Here is a 22,750-nt window from a genome sequence, read left to right as displayed (position 1 = left end):
CCAATTTTTCTGTTAAGAGAGATCCCTGAAAGAAAAAAAGAATGACTTTCAGGGAAATGCTAAAAAACAGGGAATTGTTTTTTATTTTATTTGTTGTTTTGTTTGTTTCTTGGTTGGTTTGGTATATTTTCACATATAATGGCTTTTATGTCTGTTGATATTTATAATTATCCTCTTAGTGATGAGGAAAACTTTCAAGAATTAAAAACACTGATGCTGTAATATATACTCTTAGAGGGAACATTCTCAACTACCTCAATAAGATTTGGGTGGTGGAAGGCAAGCTATTAGAAGAAGAAGAAATATACATCCTAAAATATTGGTCCTTATTTATTTTCTAATATCTATGGTCAAAACACACAAGCAGTCAAATCTGCTGTGGGACATCTTAATGGAAAGAACAAACCACGCATATAGAGGTAAAAGCAGAAAAGGTTCAGAGGATGAGTCAGTTGTGGCCAGAAGTCAAACCTTCCCGTCTTCATTTCCAAGCCCAGTTTGCGTAGTGAGATGGTCCCACTGATTGCTTATGGTGGCTGGAACTTCAGTGAGAGGAGTCTAGCTTTTCGTACAGAGAACTGAGAGAGAGACCATTTGGAAGAGTATATTTTGGTGATGAGCCATGGTACAGCCAACTGCTGAAGTGGTGAAGGATGGGGTTGTTTTGCCCTTCCCAAAACAGTGTAAAGATTTATGCTTCTGAGAAAGTGTGGCCTGTTTGTATTTTATTTGAGTACCTACTGTGATGGTAAATAACAGCATAAGGTTATTTTTCACATTACTTTTTCTGTGAGACTTCTGGTTATTTAGTATAAGCAGCAAAAAGATATTTCCTGGAGTTCTTAAGCTGTTAAATATGTATGACCTTAAATCTCAATTGCCTTGCAATGTGCACATTTACTAAACACACAAAACATTGGAACTGAAAAAAAAACACACCACCACCACCACCAAAAAAAAACACAGTTTGTCTCTGTGTTTGATCCAATGTGTCAAGCAGCATAAAAACCTCTCCAATTGACACATCAACTATGTGTGATGGCATGTGGGCTGGGGAGGTCAGCTGTAGATATCAGTGTTGAAACATTTTTTAAAATTACTTTTGACAGAGATGATGTAAATGTAGACTGCTTGGCAAATTGTTGGTCATAAATTGCTTGCAAATGTAATTCTATTTTGTGTTTGGGAATTATCTGTAAGCAGACTGAATTTTATACATTTACCCATTCGTCAGCACTAGGATATGAACTCCTTTCACCAGTCTATTTCAGAAACTGTCCTTGCATATGCAGAGTTCATTAACTGTTAATTCTCAGTATGCAGTCAGCCATGGAGGCCACGTGATGGTGCAGATGATGTTTATCCTCCCTTATTGGAGCACTAGGAGCACTAAGATTTTGCCAAGCCATGGCAGAGAAATTCAAAGATATTTCAAGAAGACACAGAAAAATATTAACCTTCAGCCTTTTGAAAAAATATCTCATAAGACTTTCAGCATTGGGATGTGCAAATACAACTTCTATGAGTGCTCTTTTAAGAAAACTAAAAGGAATAATCTTAAAAAGCATAACCAAATCAAGTTAAGAGATTTTATTCAGTTCCCTGTGAATAGTTAGCTGTATTTTTCTACCTCTGTTGTACCTAACCTTTCATACTTTTTACTCCATAGTTCCAACAAATTTATGTAAACTTGTGGTTTAGTAATTTTATGTTTCTTCAGAAGAATGAAAAAACCTAAGATGCAGATTTTTAGTTTATTTTTGACTTAAATAATCATAAAATATAAAATGTTATAAACCTCAAAAATATTGTATTAATGCATTTTAACTGCCAAAGGAAAATATAAATTTGGTCCAAAGTTTATCCTTTCTCCTTTTCCCATCTCTGTAAAGTTTATTTGCAGTATGTATTGTAGGGAAAACAAAACAAAATAAAACAAGCGTATTTAGGAGGCCTGATCTGTGATGGATATCTGGAGGTGGGAGAAGAGGGCGGAATCTTGGCCTCTTTGGACCCTGCCAAACTCCCATTGACTTTATAGATCGGGCTTGTGTTTCGGGCTGTTTATATCAAAGTTAATAGAACTACTCATCACATGCAAAAATAAATAAGCACAAAAGCCTTCGTGGGACTGGGAACTAAACTAACAACCTAAATTTAGGATCAAGTTATTAGAATGTTGGCTGAGATTTTTGAAATTCCATTTAACGTAGAAAAATTCAGCAAGCTAGGCCTGATTTCTCATTTGCATTTAAATCAGGAACTTAAGTTTTGCGTTTCATTATCAAACAAAAGTATCTGTGATTTAGCCATACAAATTTCTTTCTAAACCCAATTTCTTTTGAAAGAATCACAACACTCAAGGTGCCCTAATAGAATGCAACAATTAGATTTTCTAAAATAAGAAGCTGGTTTTGATTTGGTAGGAGTGCAAACCTGTCTCAAGCTACTAACTTTTAATTTACTGGTATTCTTAGCACTCAAAAATGATTGAAGAAGGCTTGGTTAGAGAAAAATGAAAAAATAATTTGTTTTATCCTAAAATATCTCTGAAAGTATTTAGCTTTTCATAGAGAAGACACACAATCTTTAAAGAGAGGGGTTTGCTATTGAAAAAATTAATAATACATTTTATGATATAATTTGCAATTCTGCTGTTTTATTTACCCTATGGAATTTCAAAACCCTAGAGAACTCAGTGAAAGCTAGACAGAGCATGCGTTGCTGTGTGTGTGCATACATAAGGGAGAAAAATATGAAAAGAAGAGAGAGAGCCCAAGCAGAGAAGTAGAAAACATTCTGATGGATCTAATTTAATTTTATGTTGTGTTTTTATATTGAATTTCATTTACAAGCACTGACATTTTGCCGTGAAAAGCCATGAATGTGGGATCTGCCACAAATGAGATGAACATTTTTTAACTAACTTTAGCTGTTGGATTATAATTTGTTAAAACAAACAATAGCTTACCGCATTACAGTTGAATGCAAAGATATTACTGTACTCAGCTAAAATCAAATAATCTTTTAGTTTCTATTCTCTCTAAACTAAGCTAAACAGTAGTGTCATAAAATGACAAATTACAGGACGAATGTAAGAGCAGTGCCTTCAAAAATACAATAGTTATACAAGCCATCTATTGTTAATGAAGAATATAATGCAATTTGTCTGTCTGTAATACAATTATGCAAATCAAAGATGGAACTATCCTGAAATCTCTCTACATTCCAAGTGATTAAAATGAGATAATTTATCAAAAAGAATATTACTGATCATGTTTATGTGTTGCACATTAATCCTATTACAATAATGTATCTTTCTACTAATGTAATGGATTTGTGCAATCTAACAGAAAATGACTTTTTATACTACCCACAATTACAAAAATATTCAAAGCATATCCATCGCTGCATAATAGCATATGCCTAAGACCGTACAATAAACCTATTAAAACAAACAAAGCTTATGAATGTAACCTTCATACCAATAAAGACAATGCTAAATTCAATTTTATTGCCCTCATTATTTCAACAACTTCATATAAAATAAAAATTGTGAGGAAATTACCTTAACCCTCTTTATAAAGAAAGAAAATCTTATAAAAATGTAACACAAAAAATTGAGAATCATTTGAATGGACACAAGGCGTGTAGAACATATAATAAAATCTTCTAAACCAACATGTAAGTTGCAATCCATGCGCTTCCAGTCCAAAAGGTCTCTCTAAATCTAGGCAATCTGACAGATATAATCTTAATATACGACAAGTCAATCCTTAAAGTAACAGCATCTTCTGAAAGAGTATCTATTATATGCAGTGAGGCATGTGGAAATGTCATGAGGTACATGAGGACTTTTTTCCATGTGCATGGAAATATAATAGAAGGCTTACAAATTCCTCAGACAAAGCTGTTGTCAGAAAAGTCATAAAAAACTACAAAACGCAAAGGATAAGACAGCCTATTCAGCTTTAAAACTAACATTGTACATTATAGTACAGGCACCAGGGGAATGATCACATGCTCAGGGAATCATAATATAATTTATTTTTTGCATCCAAAGCTGCAGAAATGGATTATTTTATAATATTTATTCCTCTCATTTTATACTAATACTAATTTCATTTCTAGAGTTCAGCCCATCTTTATTGACCTAGGCTTGCTGAGCTCTTTTTTCATCCCGAGAATGCTTCATTAGCTTTCTCAGTGCGTAGTTGCAATGTACTGTGCATTTTTCCTTCTGGCAGGTAGGCTTTGCTGAGATGTGGCTTAGACACTGAGTTAGTTGTCTGCAGGACTGATGCAGCTGCATACCCCTCCAGCTAACCTTCTTGTTGACCCTCCCTGACATGTAAATCATACCCAGTTCACAGCTATTTATTCCTTTCTTTGACAAAATTCCTCTTATTCCTCTTCTTAAACCAGTAGATTCTCCCTATCATCACAAAAATATTTATTAAAAGGATATATGAAAAAGAAAAAAGAGATAATTCTCAGGTACGATGAGCCTGTATTTAGTGTTCTTAGCCTGAGTAGCCTCAGATGTTACTGCTAAAAATTCATATGTGTGCAGTGTTCAGTAGTTCATGGGATAGCTGGCTGCAGTTGCTTAAAACTTAATTTTGCCCTCCCTAATCCTACACTGCTTTCTTCAGGCTGGTCATTTATGGTGTGTTTTTTTTTTTCAGAGCTACCCAGTGCCTTCCTTGATTGATACTGTCCCAGATGGGCAGCACATCCCTGCTGGGCTTATTGTCATACCCAGCCTGGCACTTTTTTCCTTTCTGCCATTGCTGCCTTCCTTCAGCCTTGGAGCAGAAAGGTTTGCAGCTAGGAAGCATCTGGCTGCAACTCAGCTGTTGCTGGGAGCTACTGTTAACATCAAGTAATCTTCACCAGGATAGAAAAAATGGATTTTATGCTGCATTTTACTAACTGAGTGATAAAAACAGACCACTCTGTACTGGAAAACTTGATCTAATGTACAAGATCTGATGCTTTTGTAAGTACAAGAGTGTATTAACTGCTCTACAAATCTATAAATCTGTTGCTTCTGTTGCAGCTAGAGTATCATGTTCAAAAGGATTTGAATTCCCAAACTTTCCCTCTGTTCTGTACTGTGAATGGGATAACATGATCTCAGGGGTAGTAGAAATCCTCATTTTCAAACTTGCTGGCATAGGTCTCAGCTTTCAGTTTCTGAGAGCCCTCATTTTTACATGGGATTTGTAATATACATGTTTCTTTATCGTGTGTCTAGGAGGCTTAAGATATTTTTGGACAACTGCCTGTTCGTCAAAGCTGTCTAGTGCAAACTTAGCAAACCTCCTGCGCTTTGCAGCAGAGAAACATAGTAAGGAGAGGCCTGGTTATGGCTAAACTTGGCAGGTGCAGGACCTTCCTTCTCGTGCAGTTTAATATTTGCCCATATAGAGTTACTTGAAAACAAATCAAGATACTGCAGCAGCTTGTTTGGATTCATCCCTGTCTTTGCATCTGTCTGTTTTTCAAACACAAATATACTCTAAGACCACTGATAGGTGGCAAATGAACATGCTTCTGCTCCTGATATCAGTAAGGACAAAGCTGTCCTTTCTCAGGTAAGAACTGATCTAGAGAAAATCATATTTGGCACCCAGAGAACTTAACTTTGTAATGTTCTGTTTGAGTATTAATTTAGCCAGCTCTGTGTGACATGTGCAGACATAAATTTCAAGTACCTTCGAGCACATAGCCCAGAGCCACCTCAGCAGCTTCAGAGAAACTACAGCTCCATAAAACCCACGTGAAGCTTAGGATAACAGCTGGCCCTAAGGATCTCGTGTGCTCTGGTGCACCCCATTGACTCTGTCCTTTAGTGTTCACCAGGAACCTCCTGACAGTGCCAGTCCCTCTGGACAGCTGCGTGGCAAAGGCTTTCCATCCATTTCTCCTTTCTTTTTGAATAATTGAAGCTTGACAAGGTTTTGGACTGAGCTCTTCATCAGACAGAATATCCAGTGGGTTTTAGGCCTGCTGATCTGCACAGAACTCCCTCTTCCCTCACTGAGCTGGTCATGGCCCTGCTCAGCCCTACAGAATATAGCCTCTGGGGTGCTCCACTGACCGTGAGGGATACTGCTCAGTAAGATCCCTTAGAAAATATTTAAATAGTGAAAGATATAAAGCGTGTGTCCCCTGGGATATTCACATCCCTGCCTAAGCAAATCAGATGGGTCCTGAGAGGATGAAGGGGGGAAAAGTCAGCAAAGGTGGCTTATGAACTTATTGCTAACTTCTCTGCATTTTTAATCATCTTGAGTACCAGTCTGTATCTCTTTCTGTGGCTCATTTCCAATAAAATGAAGGTTAATGCTGCCTTACCTCACACAATTGTTGTGAAACTAACCTCAGCCCTAGTGAGATGCTCCGATAGCACGGCAAAGGGAGGCATCTAGGTACCTGACTCTGACAAACAGCTGAATTTCCCTGACATGGCTAGTGGCTAGGGACTGGTAGCCCAGCTGGTTGTGACAAACACACAGAGCTTTTGTGCTCTTTGTTTACTGCACACGGGTCTGTCCGTGGGCCATGCTAGTGTGCGAACATGCGTTGTGGAGAAAAGCAGCCCCAATTTTCCATACCATCTAAGGAACTCAATTGGCAGAACTGTGTGACAAATCAGGGCAGATTAAAGTCAAGCTGGTCAAATTCTGCCATGCTGACATTCATACAAAAAGAACTGTGGCATTGCTGGGTCTAAAAAAAGGCAGAATTTGGATTGTAGTCACAACAGTCAGGGATGCAAGAAGGAAGAGCTCTCCAGTGTTAAAGGCAAGGGAAGACTCATTTTTGAGCAGAATGAGGCTGGCTGGTTGCTGGGGCTTTTCTGCTCTGTAGAGGTTGTAATTTCAGCCTCTCAAGCTTGCGTGACATTGCTAATTTGAGACAAAATGGGAGACTGATATCTGTAAGAACACCCGGGGTTGGGATTTTGTTTATGAAGTCCATATATCAGCACATCAGATTTTGAATATTAAAGCCATTTAGCATTTTTATATAAACAGTTACGCAAAACATCCAAAAACAAGAGATGGGAAGATGTAAATGTCAGCAATTAAGAAAAATTTAAAGACGTTAGTCAGTTTTTAATACACCTGAAAGTCAAATTGACCATCAAACTGTGGCATGAAATTATGAAATTTAAATTACTTAACACTTTTCAGAACACAACTTTCTTCACAAAATATCTCCTACCTACAGGAGAACCTTTGTATATTAAACAGTGCCTTCCACTTGAGATAAAGATTTTGTAATTTGATAGATGCCATTTTATTTTGTATAGCTTTGTATCATGAAATGACCCAGTTCTTTGCCTTACAGGTTTGGTATTGACTGATTCCCCTAACTTCTGGGGAGCTGTATGTGATATGTATCTGCAAAAAGGAGAGGCAAACATACTATAAATGCCCATTGCAAATAGTCATATGCTGATGATTTGTGTCAGCTTAATTGTGTGGAAAACGTCTTGCTCCTTGGCACAGAATAAGTGTCGAAATACATGGTTATCCTTTCCACATTGACCCAGAAGGCAGTCTTTCACTCTGTAGTGACACATCCCAGGCAGACCTCTCTAAATCTGCCCATCAGTCTTGGTTGGCTCTCCAGGTGCTCTGCCTTTTTGAGGTATTTGGGGTTCATACAGTGGATTTAGTCCTGCAGCTTGCTGAACATCCGCGAAATGTCCTTTAATGCCAGGGTCTTAGGATGCTCATTTGGCTGAATTAGCTAATGGTACATGCTACCCAACATTCTTATGGGAATGAAGAGCCTTAGCCCTTAGCTGTGTCTTTCCTCCTCCCAGGAGATTAATGCCAGATCTTTCTCAACTTCAGTGGGAGATGAGTGTACCTAGCACCTTGCTACACCAGGCCTTGACTTCAGTTCATTGTCATGTGGAGATCTAACAAGAGCTTTAGAGAGAATAGCAGAGGTTTCTTTCACCCTGCATGTGATAATGCCCCACAGCAGGAACCACAGGAGAGAGCTAAGTACTCATAAATGAAGTTATGAAAGGATCTCGAGTTTGGGGGTTTCTGAAATCACCTCCTGCTATGGATAAGCGCTCTCTTGTTGACACGCCTACTGTCCCTTGACATTACCTGTATTCAGTCTGGGTCTGTGGCTAGAAATGAAGATGTTGGTGCTTATCTATCTCTATCTAATTTACAGAAAGCTTGTTGTCAAGCTCTCCATGCCCAAGAAACAGCGTTGCAGGGATTTGGTGTCCAAATAGGGTGGAGGCGGGGAGAGACGACAGGAGAATTAAAACCATTTTTATCTGATACGGATCCAAATCAAACAGATCTCCTTTATTTATTTTCATTTGAGACTCTCTCAGCAGCAATGTGTAAGCATTAAATATACAGGAGATAGCAAGCAGAGGAGAAAACGTAAAAGAGTTAAATGATAGCAGGGATCAGTATTTTAGTGTATTCCTTCTACAATCTACTAGATACAAATAGAAAAGGCTAGGCACAACATAAATATTTCCTATTATGGATAAACTAAAGTCACAATGGAATCTGTCATGCTTGTGATATGAGAGATGGACAATATTCCCGAGCTGTTGCCATGCTGGCACTTGAATGCAGTTAGTATTTTGTTTATGGAGCCGAATCAGAAACCCTTTTCCCCTCCCCTCTCTCTCTGTTTTTTTTTTTTTTTTTTTTTTTTTTGGCCCAGCATGTGTAATTCTTCTTCATGGAAGCTCGAAATGGCTGTGGAGCAGCTCAATATTCCATTTATTTTATTTATAAAAGAAATTCAAAGCCTGAAAAGATGAAGTAATTGACTTACTGGGATGACAGTTAAACCCACTAAATTTAATCTTATCCTCTCAAGTACAACATATCGCGCTTACAAATTATCACCCTGCACCAGACAGGCCTGCTCTCTTCACCTAATCCAAATGGAAATGAAGGCCTCTGTTATTGTATTATCTGACTTTACTATCAGCATTAATCCGGCTTAACTCACTTAATGATGCCACTTGTGGCACTATGAAGGCAGCAAAGAAGTCTATAAACTACTTCCATTAAAATGCAAATCTGGCCCACAGAGAAAATAAGTGACACAAAAGTAGGAGAATTCGGCCATACACTGTATTAGCCTCTTGCCGCACAGAACTGATACAAGTATAATAACTGATGCTGTGATTATTATTCTAGCTGTGGATTTCCAATGAAAGGAAGCCAGTCTACCACAGAACGTCACAAAAGTGCTTCAACAAGCCAGGGTATTTAATTTCTGAAGAGATTTATATTTTTTGTTGTCAGGAAATGAACAAATACTTATCAATGTAAAAACTGCTATCTTAAATCTTCCTGCCAGGTTTTTCATACTGATATTATTTGCACCCTATAACACAGGAAATGAAAATCTTCTGTGCCTTTCACATCTCCACTGTATCTTAAAATCCTTTAGTAACAGCCTTGCTTCTTTTTTTAACCCCCTTCTGTAAACATAAAGGAAAACTTTTATGGATTAAGTATAGGGAATCACTAATGCCAAAATCTCAGCCCCAAATTCCTTCTGAACATTCTGTTCGCTGTTAATTTAATTATTTTTTTTAAAGGGAACCGTAACATCTGTTTTATGCAGAAGCCTGGTTTAATTTTAGTGTAAAGCTACTCACTTTTATCTCTGCTCCTCTCCTCCCTTGCACACATGCATGCACACTTGTGTATCTGCCTGGCCACCCTTTTGTATGAAAAACCGTTAATGCAAAAGCCTTCATTAGTATAAAAGAAATCCCAGTAAAAACACTGGGATTCCATCTTCTTCCAATTTCTCTTGAGCTCAATAGCTTCCTCTGCCTCAGTAACCCTAAGACTTTATTTCTGGCTTTGGCACCGAGACAACATGCATATCTACAGGGAGACATAGGCACGAAGCCCCTACCGCTTAAATAAACATTTCTCTGTAGGCTTCGATAGTGAAATGTAAATGCAAGAATTTGGTCCAGCATGTTTTATGTACAGGGTGACAGACGTGTGATGCCCCTTCACTTTTTCTTGGAAATCTTATTACTGATAATATTACAAATTAGAGATGGGGCCAAGCGATACAAGTGGGATTCGTGTTTCAGTCTCGCGCATGGGAATTTGATTTAGTTCAGTACGCTGAGAGGAGTAGCAATGAGATTCAGGTTTGCATCGAAGTTTGGATGCTGAATCCCCTCCGACGCTGAAGAATGTTTTGATCTGGAGCCCTGGCGTGATCACTGACAATGACCTATTCTTTCCCATCCCCACTCACACGCTTACCCCACCCTGAGCACGACTTGTTATTGAGATGGCTGTTCAGCAGCATACAATTTTGCTCTGATGTTGCATTACTGAAATACTTCTAAATTGGCTTTTCTCTCACCTTAGGCCCGCACGAGCATGATCTGATTTCTGCAGACGCTGGATCTGCTGTAGCACTTCCATCTGGGAGCTCGTCGCTGACCTTCGTGCCACCGGTGTTTCAGCAGTGGGCTGCTCAGTGCTAATGAAAACATCCAATTTCAGCTTAAAGAAGCTCTCTGTGCTCTTACAGCTAGGAGAGTTTTTGCTTAAAAGAGGCTAATGGCTCTGCAGAATTTGGCAGTTTGTGGTCATTAATGGGCGCTGGGGATTTTTGCTGTTTTCAGGGTGAAGCTGGCCCCTAGACACAGCATATCTGGAATCATGTTTTGGCCTAACAGACATGCAATGCTACATACATATTGCTCGTTGGATGGGCTTTGGGCTATTCCTAGAGTGCAGAGCATGGAAGGGTGCCAGAAGAGAGCCCAGAAGCTGCTGGCAGGCCCGCTGCCTTCCACCCCTACACAGCCACACATACTGTCCTCCGTGGCTACGGATTTGCATTCCCTGCACCAAATCTCTAGCTGTGTCAGACAGTATCAGTGAATGATTTACAGAGCTTTACTCAGGACTCGTTAGAAGGAAATTAATTGCCTGATTTATGGGAGAGATGCCTCAACTCCTGCACACCATTGGTCTGAGGCCTTTACCTTCTGAGATGTGAAATGCCCTATGTACAAGCCAGATATCAGCTAGATATTTTTTCTCATCATTACACAAGGAAACTTTATTGGATTAGCTCAAAATACCATTTCAAACCAGAATGTATTTTAAAAATTAAAATTGAGATTATTTCAATTTAGCTAAGAATTGGTTTAACAAACAAAACCAAACCTAAACAAATACACAGAAGCTTCCAAAGCGCACAGATTTGCAGTGATGCGGAGTATAGCAACCTGTGAAACTTAAACTGCCAGGTATTTCCAGCAAGAGCCTGATTTTATCTGTGCCTTTAGCCTGTGCTTTCAGGAATGAAAATTTATGCAGCCACAGAATATTTTTCAAAAGCAATTGTCTTGTCTTTATTTATTTTAACACTATAAGTGACATAGGGTTGGATTTTCGCATCATGCATCATCCATGTGTCTGCAACATCTTCATGGACACATTCTGCAGTTATATACATTAAACGTTTCTAGAGAAAGGTAGGGGGTTGGACTGGATGACATCCAGAGTTCCCTTCTAGCCAAGTTACTTTGCAATTCTGCAAGTTCTAGTGAACCAAAGAAAATACGTAGATATCTAATAAAATATTGTCTTGTATAATGCATGATACTAAATATTCAACATTCAGTCTCCTAGGAAAACTTTCTGTGTACATCAAATAAGTAGCATGCTGCAATATTCTTCAGACACAGCAGTGTGATATGCAGTAAATCTTATTAAGTTATTGTACTCACAGGAGACATGAATTTAAGGTGTATATACAAACAAATACCCATGCAGAGCAAATCATGCAATTTGTACTTGCAATTATCAATGAGGTTTGCATCTGATTTATATTAATTACAGATGAAAAATGATCAAACATATAACTTGCTATTTTTCTTTTATTAGCATTGATACAAGCATGGTGGCCTAGAGATAAATTTTTATAAATTTGCCTATATATATGTGGGGAAAAATGGTCACATTCATTGCCACTGAAGAACTTTCTGAAATCTGAAACAAAAGCATCAAACTATCAGGTGATAATAAATCATTTAAGTATGCTAAGCAATTAGATCATTAGAGATTATCAAGTTCACACCTGTGGAACAATTAGGGCATAGTGAGAACTGAGAAAGGGAGTAATGTACTATAAAAGCAACCTCTTTGGTAAGGTTGTTTTTCCTATGTATCCATTAGCATTATGAATTTTGCTCTCAAAGTTTGTCTTTTGCATGTATTTGTATGCTGTTTTTAATAACCAGGAATGAGAGAATCAAGATGAAAAAAATATTTTAAAGCGGTCTCTGGATGTTTCTGCTCTTCAGCTGCTCATGGAGGTCATTCTGTTATTTTGTACTTGGTTTCATCTGGAGTGGGTGTGATTTGGGGTGTTGGTTTTTTAAAACTTTATTTTATTGCGTTGGCTAGAGTCATCATTTTTGGGGATTCATAAGGATCCTCACATGCTTTCTCTTAAGGGTATTTGTTACTGAAGTGCGAAGGTGTTCTCCATTTGTTCATCTAGTGCTGGCTCACTCATGTTGGTGTTGGCAGGCCCAGGGTGCTCATCTCCTGGTGGGGAGGGAACGTGGTTCAAAGGCAGTGGCTGGGGTCATGGTCTAACAGTCTTCTGTCACTGTCTTCCTCCCCAAGTTATATTTGATTTTAAGAATACACTCCAATAGGGGATGTTATTTGAGAACCAGGTACGTATAGTCTTGATCTGGAAGTATATAGTACTAAGCTAGTACTGGAGCACGACATTTTGCTGAAGGAACTTTCTTGTGTGGAGAGGCACCCCCTGTGTTGGTGAGGTAGGAGCTTTGGAAGAAGTTAGGTGGCTTTCTGTGTGGGATGGCCAGAGCTGCCTGCGTTGTTGTGCTGGGGTGTTTGTCTCTATTGGGTCCCCACAGTGTGCTCCAAAAGCACCAGGCATGGGGACAGGGATAGGGTGGGCTTGCTGAAGTATGCCTGTGGTGGTCTGCTGAAACCCACTGGTAAATGGAAGGATTGTTTTCAGCTGTGCTTTAAGTTTGACAGATGTATTTATTTATTAAAGTGTGGCTTAATCCTTGACTTGATAAAATAACATAAATAGTAAAAATTTAATTTCTTTTGGAAGACTAGATTGGGCTGGACTATGAAGATATTTTTGCCATGTGGGAAGCAGGGAACTGGAGGAAAGCAAAAAGTAAAGCTTACTGCTAGGAATGTGAGCTAGTTCAGCTCCTGCAGTTTTGACTCATTTAAAATGTGTCAAAATTTCCCTTTTTAAAGTCTGTACCTGGTAGAGCTGCTCAGAATGTTTTTAATGGGAGGGAAACTTAAGCAAAAAGAAATATCTTGCCTAAGCTTTCTTTGTCTATGTCATTATGGCTATAAAGTTTACTTTTTTTATACCCTCAATTTAAGATGATATTCAGCTATTCTTGTGAGTGTGTTTATATATATAGGTTATGGTTTTTGTTTTTTTATCACTGTTTTTTAGTGTTCAATATTATAAAAAATATTTCTTAAATAAAATGTTGGATTTTACTGATCTTTCAAAGCTTCTGTTTCACAACGTTGGAATTTTCTTTAAAGGATAGGAATTCCTATTTTATCCCAAATCTATTGCTGACTGTACTGAGCAAGCCCAGCAGAAATCTGATTCAGTGCAGATTCAGTAAAATATAACTCTGTCCAGAAGCGATGGGCTGGTTGGTGTTGGTGTCTTCAAATCTCCCTACCAGCATTGCTCGGGAGCATCAAGGGAACTTTTCTTTTTCTTTTTACTTTTTTTTTGTGCTCATAAAGAAATTTTGGCTCTAGCCATGTGTACTTATGTCTCTCCTTCTGTTACTATCCCCTTTTGGCAGATAACTTTTAGGTAGAGAACTGTCTGCAGTGTGAAAGTTGCTCATTCATTTTTCAGAGGCCACTGGACAAGAGTCGGGGTAACAACTCACTGACCTGGAGACCTACCCGTGTTCAGATAAATGAGCTGGGTGTGAAAGGCTAAAAATCCCATTACCAGACCTTGAGACATCCTGTCCTTAAGCAAGTTTGCAATATTTCTAGGGAAGAAATAAATACAAGTTGTGGACTAAGGAATGAATCAGATAAACAAGCAGTGAACCACTTTGCTGCAACAAATTTTTTCCTCTGTTTTTGCTTTGCTGCACTTCTAAGGTTGTGAGATGATAGCATTAAGAGATGCATGGTCATTGTGTCCTAGAGTTAAATAAAATCACAGAGTCCTTAAACTTTATTTTACTAGCTTGCTATTCTTGATGTGATGCCTATCGTAAGGGTTAAAATTATTTTAAAACTATTCATATAGTAGAAGGCAGGAGGTCATGTTTGGATGACTCAGACAAAATGTATTTGAGAGATGATCCCACTTCTAGCAAGTTGGTACTTCTCACAGTTTCTAAAATTGGACAAACACTTTTTGAAGACCCAGATCCAGCAGGTGATCCAACAGGTATTCTGGACTCTGGGCTACATGTCACTTCTGACAATTCACATGGAGACTCTTGTTCAAGTTTTACCCATAGCCCCATTTTAAAGGGTGTTAAAGAGTGAGGTAATACAGTATAACCTCCTCTAAGCTGCTAAAAAAAATCAATCTTCAAACTCTAGTTATTTGTAAAAACATGGTTGGTGTCTGGAGTAACCTGTATTTCTGTATTCTCCGAAGCTCCAATGCTTTGTGTAGAAAATGCTGAATTCACCTGAGCCTGCTGGAATTCAAGCCCCCTGCAAACCACTCTTTCCCTGAGCTATTAGGACCTTTCTGAGAAGGACCTCAAGCTGTTTTCACCTGTCTGAGGCTGCTCAGATGATATTTCATCAGAAGTGGATGGGACAGATAAAATCAGAGCAAGTGCTGAGGGTGCCTTTTCAATTAAGCCATGTGAATGGGCAGGGAGCCTGGCCATGACTTCAGCCTTGGAGCATCTTGCACAGTAAGGAGTCAATGCAATTGAGGTATCAAAACCACTTAAGCCCATTTGGAAGCACAGATGGAGAAAACCCAGCAACTATATATACAACAACAAAAAAAGCCAGTTTTCAATTGAAAATGTGTTTTCTGCAGTTCTCCTGGTAATAGCAGAAAACAATATCACTTTATCTAACTCACAGGTTATTATCCTTTCTAAGAATTAATGTAAGTGTTTTTTAAGAAAAGGAGGAAAAGAAAAATGTTTCTTCTGGCAATGGCAATACTGAAATATTTTCAGGTTTTTGGTTGGGTGAAGTCACTTGCTTGAATGCACTACGAACTGAATAATTGAATAGCAAATTCTACTGATGAACCTAAAATATTTTTAACTGAAGAAAAAAATACCTTACTGTTTTAAACATTTAACTTCCTCATTGTATTACTAAATGTGTTAAAGTCATTTTTTTACCTAATTTTTGCATCTTGTGGAGCTGGTCTCTTAAAGGTATTAAGGTATCTTCTGAGGTATCCCCCTAATATGATCACACTGATTTCAATACGATTTAGATCTCTAGGCACTTCTTAAATCCTGCTGGGCACTTATACACCTTTAAGCACCTAACTACATTTAAAAATCTGGCCCTTGATAATTGTAGAAAATAGTCCTTTCTATCATGTAGAGTTTTCTGCTAGCAAACTGGAAAAGTAATTAGCATATAGATGCATCCCTCAGATGCTAGACTGGGTTAAACTGGATTTTTCTACATTTTAATAACCATTGGAAAACAACAAGGAATTAATTGGTTTGGAAATGTGAACTGATGGAAAAAAGTCGAGCTACAGAAAAGTTATTAACTATGCAACACTGAGAGTCCTTAAAACCATCAGTTAATGAAACAAAGAAAAAATACATTGAGTGAGAATTGATTTAGAAGTGAAGAAGACAGATGAAAAAGGAATTGCAATATAATATGATGAAGAAAAGATTTCTGTCTTGGAGACTCAGCTAGTCATTGCTGTAGCTGTAATGGAGTGAGAATAGTGGTCCAGGGAGCGACTCTGAGACAAGAGGCTGTTTCCCACAATGCTGCGATGTTCTGTTGTGCTCCCTGCTCAGGGTGGCATTGCCAGGCTTTACTCAGCCCAGCTGTGACTGTGCCCTGGCATGTGAAGGTGAGGAGGTTCCCACCCAGCTCCTCCTCTGATCGTGTGTGAGACCTCCAGCCCTTCCCTGGGCACTTGTCCCAGTAGTGGGACAAGAAATGGCTTTCAAATCTGTGGGTAAAAAATGCTGTGTAAGAATGAAGATTTTTATTATTTTTTTTATTATCCTCAAGGGCAGAATTTGAAATAGCTGCTAGGAAATGTTGCCTATTCACAGTTTGTGAGATATCTTTAATCATATTCTAGCCAGAGGAAGAAAAGACCGCGAGAGGCACTATAAAAACCTCTTCCTTGCTTTCATCTTTTCTTTTCCACTAAGCCTCACTTGAGAGTGAGAGGAATCCACAGCCAGACTGATTCTAGACTGACTGTTTGTTCTAACACAAGGGGATCATTGTAAAAGACACATTTCTACTGCAAATACCCCCAGGTTAATTTTCTGGATTTGAACAGAGCTCTGCTTTTGCAGTGTAAAGTAAATATTTTTTATACTTTGTGTGCAGGGGAAAAGAATCTTTGTTTTGGCTTAATTGTAACATAATGATGGAGTTGAAAAAGAGGCAGGGAAGAGTTTTTCATGGATGTACAATATTTTAAGTGCTGTAACTTTGCATTAAACTTACAAGTGAATAGAGATGAAAACAATACTTAACTAAGCAAAATGCTTTGGTAATTGTGCTATGTTTTTCAGAGTTTGTAAGGCTCTTGTGAAACCACGTAGAAGCCAAACTGATGGTGTGTTGTTCCACAAAGCACAGCACGGGATCTTCTAAGGAGGTAAGATAATTTCTTGTATTAGCCCTTAAATATTTACTCATTTCAGTACTGCAAACAGATCCCTACAAGTGAAATGAATTTTAATATGTAGGTGAGAGTTTTCTTGGAAATCCACACTGCAGGTGGCACATGTGTGCAGGTTCCTTAGGGGAGGAAATGAGAAGATGGTGACACTTGCAAAGTGATGTAAGAGTGAGTTGTACTGTGTGTGCACAAGGAGAAGGAGAGGCTTACACCATGCTGCCTACCCCCATGACTATGTCGAGTTGAACATGGACCCCAGACAGGCAGGTTGTTGATCTGATCAGAAATCCCACAGGGGTCAAATAGATGCTCTGTCAGAACATGTGTGCCAGGGTCACCTTTATGAGCTTTGTGTCACAATGCTCATGTGTTTTGTATCGCCAAGTCTAGAAAAACATAGTCACAGAAGACCAAACTTTATGCCCATCCATGTGTGTGAAATTAAGTTTTCCTACTGCAAGGAACCAGAGCTCAGGTGAAGAGAACAGAATGACACTGGTATGAAAATCTAAAATCTTTTCTCAGACCTGCATGTAAGAAGAATGAAGCTTCCTGATCTTTACCTTCACTTCAACTAATGTCTAAAACAAACAAAAACAACCACCACAAAAATGGAGTGATCTCCTTTGCACTCTTTTCACTTCTGCTGCCTGGGGGAGATGAGACCAGCCTGCTGCTGGTACACTGGGAGAAGGATCCATCTTGCCTTTTGCTGCAATCTCCCTAAAGCATCTCCACACCTGTACTACTCTGCAGCAGAAATACGGTTCACTGAGTTGTTTTGCATCACTCAGAAATGGGATCAGACTTTACTGTCCAGCAGAGAATTGAACCTTGAGTGGAATGACAATTACCTTAATTTGTAAGTTATGGCTTTCTGCTGTCATCTACACTACTGAGTAACTCAGTGCAAGAAGGAGATGATGTTCGAGCTGGGGATGAAAGCTTCACACTGAGCATTTTGGAGGTACTCTTATCCCTTGGGCAGAAGCCCATTAATGCCTGGAGTGCCTGAGTTGACCTCTGGAGTACACTTTCCACATCAGCTTCATCCAAAAATCAGCATGTTTGTGCCCTTTGAGTTTGCTCTGTGTTGTGAACTGAGGTGTGGTGAGTACGGTTAGAAAACTTTCTTCTGAAGTTCCCAGACCCAACTAAAATACTAATATAAACTCTCCCATGGCCTTTTACAATATGGTAGCAATGTAGTAATTGCAAGCTACTACCCTCAGGGAGATCAAAGTCCATGTATTTCAAGGTGGTGCCTGATGTACTCAAGCATAAGAGCAAAATCTCCCATATTTATGTGAACTAAGAGAACAAGGTGAACCCAAATTAATCTGAAACTGATGAAAAGTATTTGCCAGTAAGGCCAGCTCTTAATTTATTCTGTACTCATCTTCCAAAAGGGAAAGAAATACCTTTCTCAAATTCTTGATGAAACATGAGAGCTTGCTTGTTCTTAACCTGTAGGAAGAAAGAGCCAAAGGTGTTATTTCAGAAGCACTGACTGAGAAGCTTTGTAGTGCAAAGTCTTTCATTGTGCCTACCTAGACTGAAAAAAAATTTTCAATGTGAACTGAATACCATTGACTTTCATTTACTTTAGGGAGAGGTGTTTTAGCTTTTATTTCTGAAATACTCATGGCCTACATTTGAAAACTCAGTGGTTAATTTTAAGGATGCTAAATCTGCTGAAATGAGTGCTCACATAACACCTGCCCTTCTGGAAGCTAGTAAGTTAAACAGCCTTGCTTGTGGACTAAAGAAAACATGGTCGGGGTGATAAACAGAGCTATAGGTAGATCTATTGGGAGAGAAATGTAATTGGATTCTTGGGTATCTTAATGGTTGGGGCACTTCCCTTTCTGCCCCACAGCAAAAAGGCCCCAATCCAGTGGAGCACTTAGCTGTGAGTAGTGCCTCGGAGATCAATGGGGCTACTTACGGCATGTAAAACCAGGCACGTGGTTAAGTGCTTTATTGGGTCAGAGCCAGACTGAATAACACATACATAACACTGCATTCAGATTCACTATATTCAATTCTCAGATCTGTATTGATCTGAATTTTGAAGCCTTCACTGAATTAACTTTTAAAGTAAATTTTCTTTTTTATAAACACAAAATGAATTTGATGTAGTTGCCCCTTTCACTCGGAGATCTGAAAATACTTTAAAAAATATGAATGTATTGATCTTTCACTATGGGGAGAGTGAGTAGTAGCAACCCATAAAACAGATGAGGAATCTGAAAGTAGAAGAGTGAAGAAAAATCCACAACAACTGAATGGAATTGGAAAACAAATTTGTCTTGATTGTATTCCCATCTGCTTTGGGTTCGGTTTCATTAGCTTTCTTGAAAGGGAGCTACTGTCAGGAAAGTATATGAAAGCAATTTTTTTAGTAGATATTTAAGAGCAGTTGCAGAAGTGTTTTTTTAACCTAGCTTCTCATTTATGGGCTTATGTATGCCTGTTCTTTTTTACATACTATGAAAATAGTATGGATTTGTACAGAATAGGTACTTTTTTGTTCACAGTTGTTATCAAAGGAAATTTTTAAGAGGCAGAAAACCACTGAAATACTGTTCGCATGTTAACTTGTGTAACTCATTGTCCATGGATAGCATTTCAATAATGTGGCAAAGATTGTTAGAATTGCATGTTATGTGTGCAAAGAACAGCTGCAGCAACTTTAAATAGGATGACAGTATATAGGAAGAAGAGCAATAATGCTATAACCATTAAGCATTGGGCATAGGAAGAAGATTCTCTCATAATCAAGTTATTGCATAATTCTGTTATGGGAGTTTCACACCTTCCTCTGAAACATCTGGTACTAGAAATGCAATAAAATACTAAATGAATTTCTGACCTGATGTGGCATGACAATCAATAAAGTTCTTTTATTAGCTAACTCTACTTTTAAGAACTTGTCAGAGTAACAGCACACAGCTTTGCGGAATGCCAACCTGTGATCAAACATTCAATTTCTTTAAAAACTGAATCTTTCCTTCCTTATTGTACACTTTCTCAAGTCTGGGGAGATTATCCCAGCATCCTGCACCATCTGCCACTAGAGAAAATGTGGGTTCTTGTGGATTGTTTAAAAACTTATGTTTGCTGTGTGGAAAAAAATGTAGTGGTACAAAGCAGCTGAGATGCAACCAAAACTGCTTTAGGCAGAGTAGCCAATCCATGGTACATCTGCAGGGACTTCGCCCATGCTCCTTCCTTCCATGCACTGCTCTTCTCTGCTACCCCACAGTCTTGCAGTCCCTTCTAGTATTAGATATTAAAATATGATAATTCCTAAACTTTTGATATTCCAGTGTTCTCACTCTGGGAATGTGGTGTGCATCAGGTTACAAAGTCAGAAACTACTACACATACATCAGGCACATGTCCAGTGCCTGCTAAGCGATGCCTGAATTTTTGGCATAGGATTGATTGCATGGTGTGGAAGCTTTGCAGCTCCTTAAACTGCTCTGGGCTCTCACCCTATGGAAACATGGGACCCTGCTGGTGTAGCTGGGCCCGAGAGAGGTTGCTGCTGCTGGAGAAAAGGCTGAGGCATCCTGAAATGACCTTGTAGGTCTTGTGGACAGCTCAGGATGGGAATTTAAGGGCACTTCTGTAAGCATTATATCACAGTGAGGTCTCATTACAGTCAAATGCAAGCCATGTGTTTTTTTTCCAGTGAGGGCAAATTTATTCCAATTGTGAGTACTTGAAAATACCTAACTCTGAAATGATGCCCCTGGTGAGAAACCCTGAGGAGTGCAGCACTGTGAATGATTCCCACAGTCCTTCAAAATGAAGCCGTGCTCTAAAGCAATGCATTTTGATAGCATAGCTTACATCTCTCAGAGCAGCCTGAATGATTTTTCCCAAAGAGTGCAGCAAAGTGTTGGTATGATAGCTCTGCGGTTTTGAAATACAAACATTTTTAAGGTACACCAAGAGTGTTGAATCAAATGTGAATGTATGTATATGATTAAAGGAAATAGACCCATGCATCAGTAGGATTTACTTTGAGCTGGGCAGCACAGAAAGCTCAATGCAGTTTTTAACAGTCATATTTTCATGCAAATGAACTGTAGCCAGTCTGAAGATATTCCAGGAATCCCAAATTTTATGTACCACCTCTGAAGTCTTCCTCATATAGAACATTATTTAATTTGTCATTGATTAGTAAGTTGCTTTGTGAAAGCCAGCAAATGATCTGGGGTGAATTGACGAGCACAAAGATTATTCTTCTGGAAATGAATTGAAATTCTTACTGCTGAGTAATTTCCATGAAAATAGAACAGCCTTTGTAGCTTTTATTTTAAAATAAGAATAAATGATGCCAGAAGGCAGCAAATAAAGGGGATGAAAAATCCTACGTAAAAGACATAGGCAAGAAAATCTCAACTTGTATGTCTGTCCCAGCAAGCTACAAAGCTCTTGCAAGTAACTATGGGAAACTTGAATTGATTTAAGACAATTTAGAAGATACGACTAAGTGTAAATCGCTTCTCATTGCATCTCCTGGAAGTCAGCATAGAATTTGTTGTTTGAAATCTTTTCCTCTTTGAAAGTCAATGACTGGGAAGGGGGGTGGGGAGACTGGGGGAGACTTGGCAGAATGCCAGTAACTTTTTTTCATTATTTGATGTGTTATATATACCATATAAATCTGCATTTGTTTGGTTTGCTAGCCTGTATGTCAATGCAGGAATAATTATTTTATTGTTATAAATAATATATGTGCATTCGGAGACGTTTCAAGTATTTAGCTCTCTCCAATCCTCACTTTTACATGCTTTCCCTTCCCTACATTCACCCCCTGCCTTCACATCTGCCACAGTCAAAATAAAAGTTCCCCCTAGCTCGCGCTCTCATTGTTTTTCCTGTGATTGATTGAATGGAATGCTAGGTTCAGTGAACTTGGTCTTGGCTAGTGCTCCACCCAGAAACAACCTTCTCTTCTATATGAATTATCATATGAAAGCTGCTAATGTCGTTTTACTGCAGCTCTGCTTCATGTTTCAGAATTGTAAGTGGCATCATGCAGTCCACATTTGCCCATTTTCAGGGAATAACCCTTCTCCCTCTTCTCCCTTCCTTCTCCTCTTTTGCCCTACTTTTCAGTGGAAAAATTCTCCTTTTTCATTTTCTAAAGTGATACTTTCCCTTCAATAAACATTTGATGCTTCAGATATGAAAATAACTTTCAGTCTGAGATTCTGATGCTATTAGAAATATTATTGTATCGTGTGGATCTTATCCTCTGAGAATGAAATTGGTTATTACAGGCTGACTTAGAGCAGTGGAAGAAGCTGGTCCTCCAGAATTGCTGTCTCATCAAGCAGAGTTTCAAACATTTTTAAACTTCTGCAGAGCACAACAGCAAAGGAAAGACTAACGTTGTGTAAAATTTAAATATTGTTGACTGATGACAGCAGTTAACGGTCTGCCCTCAAACCCAGTTATGTGCAAATGTAAAAGACTTTTATATATATGTGCAAGCGCATATGAAAATGTTGTTTCTTAAAGATGTTAGTATCAACAAAAAATGAATTTGTTCTTAACAATAGTTTTGAGAGTTGAGAGAGATTCTTTGTTGTCATTTCGTATTTAATACCCACATGGCATGGGTACAAAGCTCATTCTGTGCCACTACTAAATGCAATTTGCATGCATATTAAAGAGTAACCACTTTCTTGTTGTTGAAACAATAGCTTTGCAAGAACAGGTATAATTTAAATTAGGAGGAGTGTTTGCTTACACAGTCAGGTATGAGTAATTTCCTTGGATTTAGTCAGAAAAG

General features: G+C 38.5%; 1 long non-coding RNA gene across 1 annotated transcript; it reads left to right on the top strand.

Moving 5' to 3' along the window:
• Window positions 1-12,220: 12,220 nt before the first annotated feature.
• LOC106039292 (uncharacterized) lies at window positions 12,221-20,908 on the top strand. Its single transcript, XR_001209140.3, has 3 exons — window positions 12,221-12,379; window positions 16,826-16,911; window positions 17,461-20,908. It is a non-coding gene; the product is annotated as an uncharacterized lncRNA (long non-coding RNA).
• Window positions 20,909-22,750: the final 1,842 nt, after the last annotated feature.

The sequence above is a fragment of the Anser cygnoides genome, chromosome 6 (assembly GCF_040182565.1).
Source record: "Anser cygnoides isolate HZ-2024a breed goose chromosome 6, Taihu_goose_T2T_genome, whole genome shotgun sequence".
Classification (NCBI taxonomy): domain Eukaryota; kingdom Metazoa; phylum Chordata; class Aves; order Anseriformes; family Anatidae; genus Anser; species Anser cygnoides.
Note: the sequence above shows the minus strand (reverse complement) of the source record. Positions and strands in the feature narration are given on the sequence as shown.